Here is a 20,762-nt window from a genome sequence, read left to right on the forward strand (position 1 = left end):
TGTGTGTGTGTGTGTGTGTGTACGCGCGCACATGTCTGTATGTGTATGGACCTTCCTAACAAGGTACACTGCCTTTCTAATCTCACCTTTCCATAACTGCAACCCAATTCCTACACTTACTTCCAGAATGATTTCCTAAATCCCAAATATGAAAAATACATTATTTTAAAAACTAAATACTATGTGTACTCCTTAGCATGGCATACAAAACAGATCACAACCTGCTTTTTGCCTGCCCCAAGCCTCCTCTCTCATTCCTTCCATGTTGACACCAGTTGATCTGAACAAGCCATGGTGTTCATAGCAACCTATCTTTATATATGCTTCTTACCCTGTCTGATACATGTTTCTTCCCAGCACCCACTTGACCTGACCCTCAAAAACTCTGCTCAGATAATCACCTCTCCCAGGAAGCCTTCCCTCCAGTCTAACTTAGGTGTGCCTCCAATGGCCTCTCAAAACTCCTTGTTCTTACTTCTACTATAGTAGGTATCACAGTGTGTTAGAATCATCATATTATTTGTCTGTTTCCCCAACCAGACTTCAGTCAGACTGTAGGCTTTATTTCTATATCTCTATCTTAGCAACTATACATATTTATTGTATGTTGAAAGGGTAAATACTCTCAGGAATGCTTTTACTTGCCTTGAAGGAAGTTTTTGGCATCTCATACCTGATGCAAACAAAAATCCAGGCTTCTTGATTCTTTGCCCAGGCCTATTTCCAGTACATCAGCATTTCTCCAACAGTGTCCCAATAACATCTATTTAGGGAGGTTAATGTTAATAACATGTGGGTTTCCAGCCACTCCAGACAACTTTCAGTTCCACTAACCTGTCAAAATCTTTCCACCCTCAGTCTGTCTCCCCACCCTGCTGGGCATCTTCTGCCTGGAAGGTATTCTGCCTCAGAGTCGCCTTAGATCTGGATTCCACCATCCATCGGTTAGCTCTCACCACCAGCTCATACCCAGGGAGAACTCTCCACTCCCCCAATGCTTTTAAAATACTCTAAACTTCCACTGAATGTTACCCTAGAACTCAAGAGTCTCGACAATTCCCTTTATTCTTTCTAAAAAAAGAGGTTTTGCCTCTCAAAGCTTTTTAGCACTTACCTCTTTCATCATGTTTTTCCAAGATTACCTAGAGTAGATCTGTATTTTATCTATAAATCTGCTCAGCTTCTTAGGACATAATCCCTCACAGTTTAAATTCATGTACAAGGAGCAAGATGAGCTATTCCCGGGCTTTTGTTCCTCAGTACTGTTTGCTCTACCATTTCCAGCAAGGCAATTGCTCTCTGTGATACAACAAATCCAACTAAGCAGGAGCTTCATATCTCCACTTTATCTCAGCAATCTCTTAACATGACCTCCCACACCCTTAGAAAGGAGCATAACCTTCCCTTATTCTCTTTGTCAGATGCTACACAGTTATTGCACTTATCCCTCTGTTCACTTATCCCTGTGAACAGTAGGACTGTTCACAGTGCAATCCAAGTACTACTACCTGGATCTGAATCATCCAGGGCATTCATTAGAGTACTAGATTTAAAGATCACACACCAAAATCAGAATTACTGGGATAGAAGGGAGGGGCCAAGATGGCAGAACTGTACTGAAGGTTTTTTTTGCCTCGCTCATCCCTGAATTGCAGCTAGGTCAACACCAAGCCATCTTGCACACCTAGAAAACTGATTTGAGGATTAACACAACAATCGGCACAACTTGAACCACAAAACTTGGCAGGTACACGGTATGGAGAAATGAACTGGAGGAGAGAGAAGCCATGGAGAATAGGCAGCTGTTTTTACTTGCAGAGAGAGGACGGAGACACGGGGGAAAGAACAGGAAAAGCACTCCCCCCGAAAGTAGCTGGAGAGAAAGAGAGAGAAAACACCCACAAGGGACCGAATAAGAAAGGGAGAAAGGAGAGGAATTAAATGCCATTAATGACTCTATAAATAGGGGAGTGCAGAGTCTGAAACCCCCCAGCTCGATACCTGGTGGAGCTCTGGTGGGAAGGGCGAATCCTCAGGAGCAGACAGTGAGGTCACAGGGGTCCTTGGGCCACACAGGGAGAGGCAGTTCCCCTGCTGTGAGGACATTTGGTAGAGGCTGTGCAGCCTCCCCACAGGAAAAGGTCCCAGTAGACCCCAGAGTACAGCCATGTTTGCAGGTGTTGGAACAAGGACATTAAGGGTGAAGCCTAGCACCAATGTGTTGTGATTTACTGTAATCCCTAAAACGCTGCTGCTACACAATCATACAAACTTTTTCAGGGACAGGCTGGCACCCAGCCGCAGACTCTGGGCGTTGGCAGCAGTACAGTCTCTTGAACATTCCTGCAGGTGGGCTGACACCTGGCCATTGCTCAGCAAGACTCCTAGAGGGTCTGAGTGGGCCAAAGCCGCAGGGCCCTCAGAAGTGTGAGGTTCAGAAACACACCCCATTTGAGATAAAACTCAGGAGAGAGGTGCCGCTTGGCAGGCTGAAGGCTTGTTCGTGGACAATTTAGAAGTGGGGAGTGGACAGAAGCCAGAGACAAAGGAGGGGTGCTTAACTGTCAGCAGGAGAGTAGAGAGTTCTGATACTAGATACTGGGTAGCTGAGTAACACAATTTTCATCCCTCCTGTGCATGCACATACACACAACTATCCACCCCAGTAAACTAAGCAGCAGCATCTGGTGGAGAACAGAGTCATTATGCCAAGCCCCATTCAGCTGGGCCAATCACCCCCTTGAGGAACAGCACAAGTCTATCTGCCTGCTTAGTTTATGGACTATAAAGTGCTTCATAGTTTGACATCTAGGGTAAACTGGATATAATTTCAATCATAGTTCATTCTGTTCCCTGGTCATCTATTCATTTTTTTTTTCTTCTCTTATTCTTGAATACCGACAGAGAAAATATTTTTATTTTGGTTTTTATAAAAAAGATTTTTCTTTAATTTTTCTACCGTATTTTTAAATTTTGTAAATGCTTTAAATTCTATTTTACTTTCAAAAAATTTATTTTTACTTTTGTTTTTATGAAAAAGATTTTCCTTTAGTTTTTTTCTACTATGTTTTATTTTTTGTAAATTTTTAAAAGTCTATTTTACTTTCATCATTTCATTTTATTCTATTTACTTGTATTCACTTTTTTAATTTTCAAACGTTTTGCTGGTCTTTTTCTTTTTTCTTTCTTTTCCTTCCTTTTTCTCTGTTCTACCAAGCTTCTTTCAACAATAAGACCAAAACACACCTAGAATCAAGCATCCTTTATTTGATTATTTTCATTGCTTTTAATTTTTTAATTTTTATTTATTTATTATTTTATTATTTTTCTTCCCTCAAAATGATGAAACAAAGGAATTCACTCCAAAAGAAAGAACAGGAAAAAATGACAACCAAGGACTTAACACAGATACGAGCAAGATGTCTGCACCAGATGCAATCTTGAATGAATGCCACAGCAGCACAGATGGATGAAGCAGAGCAGCAAGTCAGCGATATAGAGGAAAAACTTATGGAGAACAAAGAAGCAGAAAAAAGAGGGAAACTAAGGCAAGAGAACACAATTTAATTTAAGAATTAGAGAACTCAGTGACTCATTAAAAAGGAATAACATCTGAATCATAGGGGTCCCAGAAGATGAAGAGAAAAGGGGGTAGAAGGTTTCTGTGGGCAAATCATAACAGAAAACATTCCTCACCTGGGAAAAGACACAGACATCAAAATCCATAAAGCACAGAGAATTCCCATTAGATTCAACAAAACTGATCATCAACAAGGCATATCATAGTCAAATTCACAAAACACTCAGGAAAGGAAAGAGTCATGAAAGCAGCAAGGAAAAAAAAAGCCTTAACCTACAAGGGAGGACAGATCAGGTTCACAGCAGACATATCCAAAGAAACTTGGCAAGCCAAAAAGGACTGGAAGGATATATTCAATATGCTGGATCGGAAAAATATACAACCAAGAATTCTTTATCCAGCAAGGCTGTCATTCAAAATAGAAGGAGAGGTAAAAAGTTTTCCAGACAAAGAAAAACAAAAGGAGTTTATGACCATTAAACCAGCCCTACAAGAAATTTTAAGGGGGAATCACTGAGGAGAGAAAAGATGGGGAAAAAACAACAACAACCACCAAAAGCCACAAAGACTAGAAAGGACCAGAGAACACAACCAGAAACTCCCAACTCTATAGGCAACATAATGGCAATAAATTCATATCTTTCAGTACTCACTCTAAATGTCAATGGACTAAATGCTCCAATCAAAAGACATAGGGTAACAGAATGGATAAGAAAACAAGATCCAGAAATACGCTGTTTACAAGAGACCCATTTTAGACCTAAAGACAACTTCACATTGAAAGTAAGGTCGGAAAAAGAAAGCCAGAGTAGCCATACTTATATCAATCTAGATTTTAAAATAAAGACTGTAACAAGGTATGAAGAAGGGTATATCATAATTAAGGGGTCTGTCCACCAAGAGCTAAAAATTGTGAACATTTATGCTCCAAATGTGGAATCACCCAAATATATAAATCAATAAATCACAAACATAAAGAAACTCATTGATAATAATACCATAATAGTAGGGGACTTCAAGACCCCACTTAGAAATGGACAGATCATCTAAACAGAAAATCAACAAGGAAACAATGGCTTTGAATGACACACTGGACCAGATAGACTTAACAGATATATTCAGAACATTTCATCCTAAAGGAGCAGAATACACATTCTTCTCCAGTGCACATGACGTTCTCCAGAATAGACCACATACTTGGACACAAATCAGCCCTCAACAAGTTCAAAAAGATAGAGATTGTATCGTGCATTATTTTCAGACCACAACACTATGAAACTCAAAATCAACCACAGGAAACAATTTGGAAACACAACAAATACTTAGACACTAAAGATCATCCTACTAAAGAATGAATAGGCTAAGCAAAGCAAGAAGTTAAGAAGAAATTAAAAGTACATGGAAGCCAACGAAAATGATAACACCATAGCTCAAAACCTCTGGGACACAGCAAAGGCAGTCATAAGAAGCAAGTATATAGCAATCCAGGCCTCCTAAAAAAGGAAGAAAGGCCTCAGATACACAATATAACCTTACAACTTAAAGAGCTGGTAAACAAAAGCAAATAAAACCCAAAACCAGCAGAAGACAGGAAATAATAAAGATAAGAGCAGAAATCAATGCTATCGAAACCAAAAGAACAGTAGAACAGATCAATGAAACCAGGAGCTGGTTCTTTGAAAGAATTAACAAAATTCATGAACCCCTAGCCAGTGTGATCAAAAAGAAAAAGGAAAAGGGGTGCCTGGATGTTTCAATCACTAAGCGTCTGACTTCAGCTCAGGTCATGATCTTGTGGTCCATGAGTTCAAGCCCATGTCAGGCTCTGTGCTGACAGCTCAGAGCCTTGAGCCTGCTTCAGATTCTGTGTCTCCCTTTCTCTCTGCCCCATCCTACGCTTGTGCTCTGTTTTTCTCGCTCTCAAAAATAAACATTTTAAAAAACTGAAAAGAAAAAAAAGAAGAGAAAAAAGGAAAAGAAAAAGGAAAAGAAAAGAAAAGAAAAAAGAAAAGAAAAAGGAAAGGACCCAAATAAATAAAACCTAGAATGGGGCGCCTGGGTGGCTCAGTCGATTAAGCCTCCGACTTCACTTCAGGTCATGATCTCGTGGTTCGTAAGTTTTAGCCCCGCATCGGGCTCTGGGCTGACAGCTCAGAGCCTGGAGCCTGCTTCAGATTCTGTGCTTCCCTCTCTCTCTTACCCTCCCCTGCTCACACTCTGTTTCTGTCTCTCAAAAATAAATAAATATTTTAAAAAATTAAAAAAATAAATAAAACCAAGAAAGAAGGAAGAGATATCGGAACCAACAATGCAAATACCATACAGTAAAATATTAATTCTCTTACAATAATAAGAGAGTATTATGAGCAATTATACACAAATAAATTGGGCAATCTGGAAGAAATGGACAAATTCCTAGAAACCTATAAACTACCAAAACTGAAATAGGAAGAATTAGAAAATTTGAACAGACCCAGAACTAGTAAATAAATCTAATTAGTAATCAAAAATCTCCCAAAAAACAAGAGTCCAGGGTTGAATGGCTTTCCAGGGGAATTTCTACCAAACATTTAAAGAAGAGTTAACACCTATTCTTTTGAAGCTGTTCCAAAGCATAGAAATGGAAGGAAAACTTCCAAACTCTTCCTATGAAGCCAGCATTAGCTTGATTCCAAAACCAAGACCCCACTAAAAGAGAACTACAGACCAATTTCCCTGATGAACATGGATACAAAAATCCTGAACAAGATACTAGCCAACTGGATCCAACAATACATTAAAAGAATTATTCACCACGACCAAGTGGGATTTAACATGGGATGCAGGCTGGCTCAATATCTACAAAAGAATCAATATGATTCATCACGTCAGTGAAAGAAAGGACAAGAATCACATGATCCTCTCAATAGATGCAGAGAAAGCATCTGACAAAATGTATTCTTTCCTGATAAAAACCCTCAAGAATGTAGGGATGGAAGGATAATACCTAAAGATCATAAAAGTCATATATTAAAGACCCACCACTAATATCATCCTCAGTGCGGAAAAACTGAGAGCTTTCCCTCTAAAATCAGGAACATGACAGGGTTGTCCACTCTGGCCACTGTTATTCAACATAATATTGGAAATCCTAGCCTTGGCAATCAGATAACACAAAGGAATAAAAGGCATCCAAATCGGCCAGGAGGAGGTCAAACTTTCACTCTTTGCAGGTGACATGATACTCTATATGGAAAACCCAAAAGATTCCACTAAAAAACTACTAGAAGTGATCCATGAATTCAGCAAAGTCGCAGGATATAAAATCAATGCACAGAAATTGGTTGCATTCCTATACACCAATAATGAAGCAACAGAAAGAGAAATCAAGGAATCGGTCCCATTTACAATTGCACCAAAACCCATAAAATACCTGAGAATAAACATAACCAAAGAGGTGAAAAATCTATACAGTGAAAACTATAGAAAGCTTATGAAAGAGGGGCGCCTGGGTGGCTCAGTCGGTTAAGCGTCCGACTTCAGCTCAGGTCACGATCTCGCGGTCCGTGAGTTCGAGCCCCGCGTCGGGCTCTGGGCTGATGGCTCAGAGCCTGGAGCCTGCTTCCGATTCTGTGTTTCCCTCTCTCTCTGCCCCTCCCCCGTTCATGCTGTGTCTCTCTCTGTCTCAAAAATAAATAAACGTTAAAAAAAAATTTTTTTTAAAAAAAGAAAGCTTATGAAAGAAAATGAAGAAGATACATGCACGCGCGCGCGCACACACACACACACACACACACACACACACGCACACACGCACACACACACACACACAGAAAAATATCCCATGCTCATGGATTGGAAGAACAAATATTGTTAAAATGTCAATACTACCCAACGCAATCTACATATTCAATGCAATCCCTATCAAAATAACACCAGCATTCTTCACAGAGCTAGAACAAAAAATCCTAAAACTTGTATGGAACCAGAAAAGCCTCTGAATAGCCAGAACAATCTTGAAAAAGAAAACCAAAGCTGGAGGCATCACAATCCCAGACTTCAAGATATATTACAAAGCTGTAATTATCAAGACAATATGGTACTGGCACAGAAACAGACAGTCTGGTCAAAGGAACAGAATACAGAACCCCGAAATGGACCAACAAATGTATGGCCAACTAATCTTTGAGAAAGCAGGAAAGAATATCCAATGGAATAAAGACAGTCTCTTCAGCAAATGGTGCTGGGAAAACTGTAGAGTGACATGCAGAAAAATGAATCTGGACCACTTTCTTACCCTATACACAAAAATAAACTCAAAATAGATAAAAGACCTAAACATAAGACAGGACATCATCAAAATCCTAGAGGAAAAAGCAGGCAAAACCTCTCTGACCTCGACCGCAGCAACTTCTTACTCAATGTGTTTCTGGAGGCAAGGGAAACAAAAGCAAAAATGAACTACTGGGACCTCATGAAAACAAAAAGCTTCTTCTGCACAATGAAGGAAACAATGAGCAAAACTAAAGGCAACTGATGGAATGGGAGAAGATATTTGCAAATGACATATCAGATAAAGGGTGAGTATCCAAAAACCTATAAAGAACTTATCACAGTCAACACCCAAAAAACAAATAATCCAGTGAAGAAATGGGCAAAAATATGAATAGACACTTCTCAAAGAAGACATCCAAATGGCTCACAGACACATGAAAGAATGCTCAACATCACTCATTATCAGGGAAATACAAATTAAAAGCACAATGAGGTACCACCTCACACCAGTGAGAATAGCTAAAATTAACAACTCAGGCAACAACAGATGTTGGCGAGGATGCGGAGAAAAAGGATCTCTTTTGCACTACTGATGGGAAAACAGTATGGAGGTTCCTCAAAAGATTAAAAATAGAATTACCCTATGACCCAGCAACTGCACTACTAGGTACTTATCCAAGGGATACAGGTGTGCTGTTTCGAAGGGACACATGCACCCCAATGTTTATAAAAGCACTATCAACAATAGCCAAAGTATGGAAAGAGCCAAAATGTCCATCGACAGATGAATGGATAAAGATGTGGTGTATATATATACAATACAATACTACTCTACAATCAAAAAGAATGAAATCTTGTCATTTGCAACTACATGGATGGAACCAGAGGGTATTATGCTAAACGAAATCAGTCGATCAGAGAAAGACAAATATCATATAACTTCACTCATATGAGGACTTTAAGAGACAAAACAGATGAACATAAGGGAAAGGAAGCAAAAATAATATAAAAACAAGGAGGGGGACAAAACATAAGAGACTTTTAAAGACAGAGAAAAAACAGGGTTGCTGGAGGGGTTGGGGGGGGATGGGCTAAATGGGTAAGGGGCATTAAAGACAACACTTGTTGGGATGAGCACTGGGTGTTATAGGGAATGAATCACTGGAAACTTCTCCTTAAATCATTATTCCACTTATGCTAACTAACTTGGATGTAAATTAAAATATAAATCGTAAATAAATTAAATCATATTAAATTTAATTAAATTTAATTTAATTTAATTTAATTTAATTTAATTTAATTTAAAAGAATTACTGGGGTGAAATTCAAGAGTCCCAAATTGTTTTTTCAGCTTTATTGAGATATAACTGAGAAGTAAAAAGGTAAGATTTTAATGAGTACAAGGTGATATTCGATATATGTATGCAGTTATAAAAGATAGAATTTGAGTTTTCAAGGAGCATTCCAAGCATCCAGGCTGTCAATACATCTCTGCTAGCATGGCAGGAGAGGGCTGGACAAAACTGGGGCCACCAGAATCCCCAGAAATTGTCACCTGACGCCTGAAGCAGCTGCCTTCATTCACTCTAGGTGTGTAATACAAAGAATATAATCTAAGTATGTTGTGAAGTAGAAAAGGTTTGTAGAGTTCCTAGAATTTCTAGACAACTATTAAATTAGTATTTGTAGGGGAGGTTCACAATGATCACTTTCAAAACTTCCACAGATACGCTTAAGAATCACTGTTTTTAAATAACAATTTTCAAAAAAAAAAATAAAATAGCAATTCTCAACTTTTTAAGAGCAAAAGTACCTTTTTATAACATAATTTACAGTACCTCCTTTATTATCTTGAAGTGAAATTCAAAAATATAACCTGCCTAAATATAAAATTCAAAATAATCAATATAATTTATGGAATATGATACATTCAGCAATTTACTAAATGCAGTACAAAAAATTGATTTTAATTATGTAAATGCTTAGGTTAGTCAGATGCTTGCCTATATCTAAACATAGAATCACCCTGAAAGCAAAGCTTGAGTATAGACTAATGGGTATACTGAACTGATGACTGAATAGCAGTCTTGTCAGACATGAAATAATGAACAATTTGAAATAATGAACAATTTTTAGTAAATTTCCAAACTAAACAAAGTAAAATCTTCCCTTAGTTCACATGGTAGTTATAGTCCCCAAAAATTCAGGGATATTTAAAACAATGCAAAAAACATTTTGTTTAAATATCTGAAGTCCAGATCATTAGAAACATGTTTTTCTGCCTACATGAATGTCAGTAGGACACTCAAGGTCATGTAGCATGTGGAACAATTCTTCCTTGTGCAGTACTATCTCATGCACTACAAGATGCCTGTAGTCTTACCCATTAAAGGCCAGTAGCCAATCTGCATCCCCAATTACTCTGACAATTAAAAACATCCCCACAAATTTCCAAAACCACTGCTTTAAAATATAACCATTCAAACTCTTCAAGCAATAAGAATAGAGGCAGTTTTATCAGGCTGCAATATTATTTTCCTTTCTGCTACCATCTTAGATTATAGTAACTCAGAATCTCTACCTGATTCCACCTATATAATAATGCTTCCCAAAGCAAATATTCACATAAATACTAGCAAAACAAAAACTGCTGATGCAATTACACATGAATGGACAATTACCACAGATATAAGAAAAGTTCTTCATGAATTCCTTAAAAATTAAAGCTTTTTTTTTTTTTACAGTCAAATCACATTTTCCTATTGACATTACATTTTAGTTTCCTAGATGTCCTCTCATTTGTCTGACTGGTCTTCAAAGTGGCAACGGTTCCTAAGCCCTTCAGTTTTGAATGTCTGTAAAACAAATCCACTGCCATAATTCAAATATATTAACAAATCCTTTTAGTATTAAAGTGGTTTAATATAGCTCAAGTAATTACTTTTTTAAATATAGTAATTCTTTTAAGTTTTTATTTAAATTCTAGTTATCATACAATGTAATATTAATTTCAGGTGTACAATACAGTGATTCAACACTTCTATACAACACCTGGTGTTCATCACAAGTGCACTCCTCGATCCCCATCATCTATTTCACCCACCCACCCCCTCCTCCCCTCTGGTGACCATCAGTTTGTTCTCTATAGTTAAGAGTCTGTTTCTTGGTTTGCCTCTTTCTTTCTTTCTTTCTTTCTTTCTTTCTTTCTTTCTTTCTTTCTTTCGTTCTTTTTACCTTTGCTCATTTGTTTTGTTTCTTAAATTCCACATATGAGTGAAATCATATGGTACTTGTCTTTCTCCAACTGACTTATTTCACTTACCATAATACTCTCCAGCTCCACTTATGACATTGCAAATAGCAAGATTTCAATATTTTTTAAGGTTGAGTAATATTCCTACATATATATATATATATATATATATATATATATATATATATACACACACATATACACATATGGAAATACACACAAAATCTTCTTTATCCATTTATGACTCAATGAACACTTGGGCTATTTCATAATTCGGCTATCATAGATAATGCTGCTATAAACATAGGGATGCATGTATCCCTTTGAATTAATATTTTTAATAAAGTAGTTCTTAATCCTGTGTATGTATCATAATCATAACCAGAGGAGCTACTTAAAAATTTAGATATGCCTGAGTCCCTTGCCCACAGATTCTGATTGCATATGCCTGGAGAAGGTGTGGTACAGGAAATCTTTACTCTTTTGAAAAGGTCTATAGGTGATTCTCTGCAGGGGTGGATCCAGTTTTATCCCTCCTGAAACTTACACATTTTGGGGTGCTCTCTCTCTCTTTACGAGAAAGAAGAAAAAACTGCTATGTCTCTTAAGGCCTTGGAAAACTCCTGTGCATAAACTTCATACTATATGCACCTTTGGACGTTAGTCAGGGTTGCAATATATGACATAATGAATCATTATCGCAAAACATGGCTGAACATGTAAAGTCTTACACTAGTATCATTTTGAAGCAGAGACCATAAGCCCAAAATGCCTACAAGTTTCAGGAGGTAACAAATGTAAAGCAGGCAAAGCAGGAGACAACACAGGACGGGTGGTAACTGGCAAACCTGAGCTCCAAAGGCACCAGCTGCTATTTAGCATCAGTGCCCACTCAGTGTTGCACTCTCAGATTTTTAACAGAAGGTTGAAATCTGGGTTTTTATATGAAATCTCCCAATTTTTAAAAGTTAGCTCAATTTTTAAATAAAACATTGGCTAAGCTAAATAAAACATGAGTGAAAGATGCCAATATATAACCTCTGCTTCATAAAATAAAAGGGAAAAGATACCTTTCACCTAAAAACAAAAGGAAACTTAAGATTAGATGGTTGATTTAAAGAAGATAAAGGGGGATACTGCTAAAGGCATACCTTGTAAAGCAGTCTGTTCACCTGACAATAAAAAATCTTGTTTAGGGATCCATCTCAAGGACCTAAATTTACTGTAAAACATACTAACAGCTCTCAAAGAGTTGTGCATGTCAAGAAAAGACTAAATCTCTAATATAAAACACATGAAAAGGAAAATCCTTAAAAATGAATTCTTAATGGCTAATAAATGAAAAAAGTTTGACCTCAATTACATTTGGTACCCTAAGTATACTGAGATAAAAGCTCTTTTCTAAATCAATATGTTGTACATCTGAGACTAATGCGACATTATGTGTCAACTATACTTCAATTTTAAAAAAAAAAGCTCTCTTTTCCCTGAGATCAGGAACACGACAGGGATGCCCACTCTCACCACTGTTGTTTAACATAGTGCTGGAAGTTCTAGCATCAGCAATCAGACAACAAAAGGAAATCAAAGGCATCAAAATTGGCAAAGATGAAGTCAAGCTTTCGCTTTTTGCAGATGACATGATATTATACATGGAAAATCCGATAGACTCCACCAAAAGTCTGCTAGAACTGATACATGAATTCAGCAAAGTTGCAGGATACAAAATCAATGTACAGAAATCAGTTGCATTCTTATACACTAACAATGAAGCAACAGAAAGACAAATAAAGAAACTGATCCCATTCACAATTGCACCAAGAAGCATAAAATACCTAGGAATAAATCTAACCAAAGATGTAAAAGATCTGTATGCTGAAAACTATAGAAAGCTTATGCAGGTAATTGAAGAAGATATAAAGAAATGGAAAGACATTCCGTGCTCATGGATTGAAAGAATAAATATTGTCAAAATGTCAATACTACCCAAAGCTATCTACACATTCAATGCAATCCCAATCAAAATTGCACCAGCATTCTTCTCGAAACTAGAACAAGCCATCCTAAAATTCATATGGAACCACAAAAGGCCCCGAATAGCCAAAGTAATTTTGAAGAGGAAGACCAAAGCAGGAGGCATCACAATCCCAGACTTTAGCCTCTACTACAAAGCTGTAATCATCAAGACAGCATGGTATTGGCACAAAAACAGACACATAGACCAATGGAATAGAATAGAAACCCCAGAACTAGACCCACAAACGTATGGCCAACTCATCTTTGACAAAGCAGGAAAGAACATCCAATGGAAAAAAGAGTCTCTTTAACAAATGGTGCTGGGAGAACTGGACAGCAACATGCAGAAGGTTGAAACTAGACCACTTTCTCACACCATTCACAAAAATAAACTCAAAATGGATAAAGGACCTGAATGTGAGACAGGAAACCATCAAAACCCTAGAGGAGAAATCAGGAAAAGACCTCTCTGACCTCAGCCGTAGCAATCTCTTACTTGACACATCCCCAAAGGCAAGGGAATTAAAAGCAAAAGTGAATTACTGGGACCTTATGAAGACAAAAAGCTTCTGCACAGCAAAGGAAACAACCAACAAAACTAAAAGGCAACCAACGGAATGGGAAAAGATATTTGCAAATGACATATCGGACAAAGGGCTAGTATCCAAAATCTATAAAGAGCTCACCAAACTCCACACCCGAAAAAACAAATAACCCAGTGAAGAAATGGGCAGAAAACATGAATAGACACTTCTCTAAAGAAGACATCCGGATGGCCAACAGGCACATGAAAAGATGCTCAACGTCGCTCCTTATCGGGGAAATACAAATCAAAACCACACTCAGATATCACCTCACGCCAGTCAGAGTGGCCAAAATGAACAAATCAGGAGACTATGGATGCTGGAGAGGATGTGGAGAAACGGGAACCCTCTTGCACTGTTGGTGGGAATGCAAATTGGTGCAGCCGCTCTGGAAAGCAGTGTGGAGGTTCCTCAGAAAATTAAAAATAGACCTACCCTATGACCCAGCAATAGCACTGCTAGGAATTTATCCAAGGGATATAGGAGTACTGATGCATAGGGGCACTTGTACCCCAATGTTTATAGCAGCACTCTCAACAATAGCCAAATTATGGAAAGAGCCTAAATGTCCATCAACTGATGAATGGATAAAGAAATTGTGGTTTATATACACAATGGAATACTACGTGGCAATGAGAAAAAATGAAATATGGCCTTCTGTAGGAACGTGGATGGAATTGGAGAGTGTGATGCTAAGTGAAATAAGCCATACAGAGAAAGACAGATACCATATGGTTTCACTCTTATGTGGATCCTGAGAAACTTAACAGAAACCCATGGGGGAGGGGAAGGAAAAAAAAAAAAAAAGAGGTTAGAGCGGGAGAGAGCCAAAGCATAAGAGACTGTTAAAAACTGAGAACAAACTGAGGGTTGATGGGGGGTGGGAGGGAGGGGAGGGTGGGTGATGGGTATTGAGGAGGGCACCTTTGGGATGAGCACTGGGTGTTGTATGGAAACCAATTTGACAATAAATTTCATATATTAAAAAAAAAAAAAAGCTCTCTTTTCCAATTGAGATGTACTGTTCTAAAGTTGATCATATCCACTCTCAAAAAAAGTCAAATTCTGCTCCTCAGCTTCTCAATAGCTGCTTTAAAAAAAATGCAATGAACACTGGTTCAAAAAAAAAAAAATGGGTCTCCTATGCAAAATTAAAATACTGTACAGAGTAGAAAGTAGGAATAAACTTTTCTACATGCCTCCAGATTGATTTCTGCAACACTCCTTAGCTAAACACCAGGCAATTCCGATGAGGTAGCTGAGGATACCAATATACAGTTCTGTGTGCACAATATATGGACCAAGCTGGGATAAAATGGAAGCACTGAATTATCATATACCATATACCAAAACCCTAGCAAAAGAGAAAGTTTACAGTCACTTTCTCGCCCACTTTGCCAACCCAAAACAGACCACTAAGAACATGATGGAGAAGTAGGGGGATCCATATATCCCGCGTCTCTCAAACAAAGAAGTGCTAAAGCCAAAGGACCTTGAGCCCCAGAGTCTGGGAGGAAAAGAGACTGAATCTACCAGGAAGAAAACAGATCAACTGGAAAAAAGATAGGAGAGTGATTGCGAACTGGGGGAGATAAAACAGGCCATGTAGGCATGGGGGGGCAGGGATGCCCTTCTGCAAAGAGACAAAGGGAAGCGAAAGAGGGGCTAGGCAAGTGTAGGACTATATCTGGACAGGAGAAAGACCTCAGACTGGGACTGAGAGGGATCCTATCTGTAACTGTGGGGTTTTCTTCGGACAGGGGCCGGCTCCCTGTTTGTGTACCTGGAGAGGGGAGCCAGGAGTGGGTTAGGTGGTAGGTCAGGGGTGCAGTCCACAGTTGGAGAAAGTGGTCCCCTCCCTGGAGGGCTGTGGAAAGACACTAGGCCTGCCTGCATCTGCCACCCCTGGGGCTCGACGGCAAGGTCGGCCGTGCAGTCTAGGAGAAGGCGGTCCTCACTGAAGTGTGGCAGCACAGACAAAGCCAGCTGGGACCACATATCAGAAAGCACTGAGAGGCGCTTCCCCAGTGCCAGAGAGCACGCAGCAGGACATTGAATCCTAGCCAAGCGCAGGGTCAGGGGAGGTGGAGGAGCAAGAAGGACCACCCCGTCTGTGCCCACGGCACAGTGAGGACAACTCAAACACAGCCTACAGGGTCCAGGTCCATGGAGAAGAGACTGTGGGATCGCCATTCCCCACCACCACCACCAACAAGACGGGGCCTCAGGGATCAGTCCAGGAGCCCATATTAGAGGTGGGTCCAGAATGCACCAAACCATGCCCCTTCCCACTGGGTAACTGCGTTACCCACAGAGCTGGACAGACCCTGTGGACAGCTCCCCCAGAGCAGCAATGCAGCACTGTCTGGATTAATTCTAGGTCAATTCTGGATATATAGATATATTCTCTGCCCCATTTCTCATCCTGATCTCTTCCCTCCCCTAGGCTGGTTACCCTGGTTAGTGATTTGTCTAAACAGACATATTTAATCCATTCTCTTGATACATGTTCTACATCTCCTTCTTTACACTCCTTTCTCTCTCCCTGGAATAATCAAGCCATACACTTTCTCTGTCTGGGTAACTTTATCTACCTTTCTTTTTCCCCGCCTCCTTCTTTATTTTCTTTTCTCTCTCTCTGGATTAATCCTTTTAGTCTCTCTGACTAGTTAATGTTTATTTTTTCTTTGTCTCCACTCCTGTCATTTCTCTAGTTGTATGCACTCTTCCATCAGCACCACTTCCACCATGTCCTTTACTTCTACGCAGTGTTTCTAGGTTTTTTGTTTTGAGTTTTTTGTTTTTTTCTTTTTACTTGTTTGTGTTATTTGTTTGTGTGTTTTTGTCTCCTGTTTCTCTGTATGTTTTCCTTTACAGGGCTACTCCAAGCAACAAATAAAAACACATCTGGTGGAGGGTCCAAAATATCACTACAAGTAGGGTAATAAAATAACCAAAGTCACAACAACAGAGAGCAAGTAACAATCTCTTAAAAAACCCCACCTGAAGGGTCAGGCCCTGGACAGTGTATAACCCCCCTTTAATATAGCAGTGCTCTCAGTTGCAGAGCACCTAACAAGCTTCTAAAATGCACTAAGGGGCAGAAAACTAGCCAAAATTACAAAATGGAAGAATTCTCTTCAAAAGAAACTCCAGGCAGTAGCGATAGCTAACGAATTGATCAAAACCAATTTAAGCAATGTAACAGAACAAGAATTTAGGATAATAGTTATAAAATTAATTGCTGGCCTTGAAAAAGCATAGAGGACAGCAGAGAATCTATTGCTACAGAGATCAAGGGACTAAACAATAGTCGCGATGAGTTAAAAAATGATATAAATGAGGTACAAAATAAAATGGAGATGACCACGGCGCAGATTGAAGAGACAGAGGAGAGAATAGGTGAATTAGAACATAAAATTATGGAAAAAGGGGAAGCTGAGAAAAAGAGAGATAAAAAAAATCCAGGAGTAAGAGGGGAGAATTAGAGAACTAAGTGATGCAATAAAATGGAACAATACCCATATCATAGGAATTCCAGAAGAAGAGAGAGAGAAAGTGGCTGAAGGTATACTTGAACAAATCATAGCTGAGAACTTCCCCGATGTGGGGAAGGAAGAAGGCATTGAAATCCAAGAGGCACAGAGAACTCCCTTCAGAGGTAACTTGAATCGATCTTCCGTCCGACATATCATAGTGAAACTGGCAAAATACAAGGATAAAGAAGAGAATTCTGAAAGCAGCTAGGGATAAACGGGCCCTAGCTTACAAAGGTAGACACATAAGGGTAGTAGCAGACCTATCTACTGCAACTTGGCAGGCCAGAAAGGAATGGCAGGAAATCTTCAATGTGATGAACAGGAAAAATATGCAGCCAAGAATCCATTAACCAGCAAGTCTGTCATTCAGAATAGAAGGAGAGATAAACACTTTACCAAACAATCAAAAACTGAAGGAATTCATCACCACTAAACCAGCCCCACAAGAGATCCTAAGGTGGATTCTGTGAGTGAAATGTTGCAAGGACCACAAAGTACCAGAGACATCACTACAAGCATGAAACCTACAGATAACCCAATGACTCAAAACACATCTTTCACTAACAACACTGAATGTAAATGGGCTCAATGCTCCAAACAAAAGACATAGGGTATCAGAATGGATAAAAAAACAAGACCCATCTATTTGCTGTCTACAAGAAACTCATTTTAGACCTGAGGACACCTTCAGATCGAAAGTGAGGGGATAGAGAACTATCTATTTTGCTATTGGAAGTCAGAAGAAAGCTGGAGTAGCCATACTTGTATCAGACAAACTAGACTTTAAATTAAGGCTGTAACAAGAGATGAAGAAGGGTATTATATAATAATTACAGGGTCTATCCATCAGGAAGACCTAACAATTGTAAATGTCTATGCACAAAATTCGGATGGACCCAAATATATAAAACAATCACAAACATAAGCAACCTTATGGATAAGAGTGTAGTAATTACAGGGGACATTAATATTCTACTTACAGCAATGGATAGATCATCTAAACAAAGAATCAGCAAAGAAACAATGGCCCTGAATGATATATTGGATCAGATGGACTTGACAGATATATTTAGAACTCTGCATCCAAAAAGAACAGAATATACTTTCTTCTCAAGTGCACATGGAACATTCTCCAAGATAGATCACACACTGGGTCACAAAACAGCCCTTAATAAGTACACAAGAATTGAAATCATACCATGCACACTTTCAGATCACAATGCTATGGAACTTGAAATCAACCACAGGAAAAATTCTGGAAAACCTCCAAAAGCATGAAGGTTAAAGAACATCCTACTAAAAGACTGAATGGGTCAACCAGGCAATTAGAGAAGAAATCAAAAAAAATATGGAAATAAATGAAAATGAAAATACAACAATCCAAACGCTTTGGGATGCAGCAAAGGCAGTCCTAACAGGTGAATACACTACAATCCAGGCCTACCTCAAGAAACAAGAAAAATCCCAAATACAAAATCTAACAGCACACCTAAAGGAACTAGAAGCAGAACAGGAAAGACACCCCAAACCCAGCAAAAGAAGAGAAATAATAAAGATCAGAGCATAAATAACAATATAGAATACAAAAAAACAGTGGAGCAGATCAATGAAACCACGGGTTGGTTTTTTGGAAAAAAAAAAAAATTGATAAACCTCTAGCCAGGCTTCTCAAAAAGAAAAGAGAGAGGACCCAAACAGATAAAATCATGAAGGAAAATGGAATTATTACAACCAATCCCTCAGAAATACAAACAATTATCAGGGAATACTATGAAAAATTGTATGCCAACAACAAAATGGACAACCTGGAAGAAATGGACAAATTCCTAAACTCCCACACACTTCCAAAACTCAAATAGGAAGAAATAGAAAATTTGAACAAACCCATAACTAGTGAAGAAATTGAATCAGTTATCAAAAATCTCCCAACGATTAAGAGTCCAGGATCAGATGGCTTCCCTGAGGAATTCTACCAGACATTTAAAGCAGAGATAATACCTATCCTTCTCAAGCTGTTCCAAAAAACAGAAAGGGAAGGAAAACCTCCAGACTCATTCTATGAAGCCAGCATTACTTTGATTCCCAAACCTGACAGAGACCCAGCAAAAAAAGAGAACTACAGGCCAATATCCCTGATGAATATGGATGCAAAAATTCTCAACACGATACTAGCAAATCAGATTCACAGCATACAAAAAGAATTGTTCACCATGATCAAGTGGGATTCATTCCTGGGCTGCAGGGCTAGTTCAATATTCACCAATCAATCAATGTGATACATCACGTTAATAAAAGAAAACATAAGAACCATATGATCCTGTCAATAGATACAGAAAATGCATTAGACAAAATACAGCATCCTTTCTTAACAAAAACCCTTGAGAAAGTCGGGATAGAAGGATACTTAAACATCATAAAAGCCATTTATGAAAGGCCCACAGCTAATATCATCCTCAATGGGGAAAAACTGAGAGCTTTCTCCCTGAGATCAAGAACATGACAGGGGTGTCCACTTTCGCCAGTATTGTTTAACATAGTGTTGGAAGTCTTAGCCTCAGCAATCAAACAACAAAATGAAATCAAAGGCATCAAAACTGTTAAAGATGAAGTCAAGTTTTCACTTTTTGCAGATGACATGATATTATACATGGAAAACCCGGCAGACTCCACCAAAAGTCTGCTAGAACTGATACATGAATTCAGCAAAGTTGCAGGGTACAAAATGAATGTACAGAAATCGGTTGCATTTTTATACACCAATAATGAAGCAACAGAAAGAAATAAAGAATCTGATCCCATTCACAATTGCACCAAGAATCATAAAATACCTAGGAATAAATCTAACCAAAGATGTAAAAGTCCTGTATGTGAAAACTATAGAAAGCTTATGAAGGAAATTGAAGAAGATACAAAGAAATGGAAAAACATTGCATGCTCATGGATTGGAAGAATAAATATTGTTAAAGTGTTAATACTACCGAAAGCAATCTACACATTCAATGCAATCCCAATCAAAACTGCACCAGCATTCTTCTGAAAGCTAGAACAAGTAATCCTAAAATTTGTAAGGAACCACAAAAGACCCCGAATAGCCAAAGTAATATTGAAGAAGAAGACCAAAGTGGGAGGCATCACAATCCCAGACTTTAACCTCTATACAAAACTGTAATCATCAAGACAGCATGGTATTGGCACAAAAACAGACACATAGACCAATGGAATAGAATTGAGACCCCAGAACTGGGCCCACAAATGTATGGTCAATTAATCTTTCACAAAGCAGGAAAGAGTATCCAATGGAAAAAAGACAGTCTCTTTAATAAATGGTGCTGGGAGAACTGGACAGCAACATGCAGAAGAATGAAACTAGACCACTTCTTACACCATTCACAAAAAATAAACTCAAAATGGATAAAGGACCTGAATGTGAAACAGGAAACCATCAAAACCCTAGAGGAGAAAGCAGGAAAAACCTCTATGACCTCAGCCACAGCAATTTCTTACTTGACACGTCTCCAAAGGCAAGGGAATTAAAA

The 20,762-nt window shown here is 38.6% G+C and overlaps 1 protein-coding gene across 12 annotated transcripts in view; it reads right to left on the minus strand.

Moving 5' to 3' along the window:
• Positions 1-20,762, minus strand: part of PSD3 (pleckstrin and Sec7 domain containing 3) — an 800,398-nt gene that overhangs the window by 481,133 nt on the left and 298,503 nt on the right. The gene's annotated exons all lie outside the window — the stretch shown is intronic.

Source organism: Panthera pardus, unplaced genomic scaffold (assembly GCF_024362965.1).
Source record: "Panthera pardus isolate Hobbes unplaced genomic scaffold, ASM2436296v1 HiC_scaffold_13, whole genome shotgun sequence".
Classification (NCBI taxonomy): domain Eukaryota; kingdom Metazoa; phylum Chordata; class Mammalia; order Carnivora; family Felidae; genus Panthera; species Panthera pardus.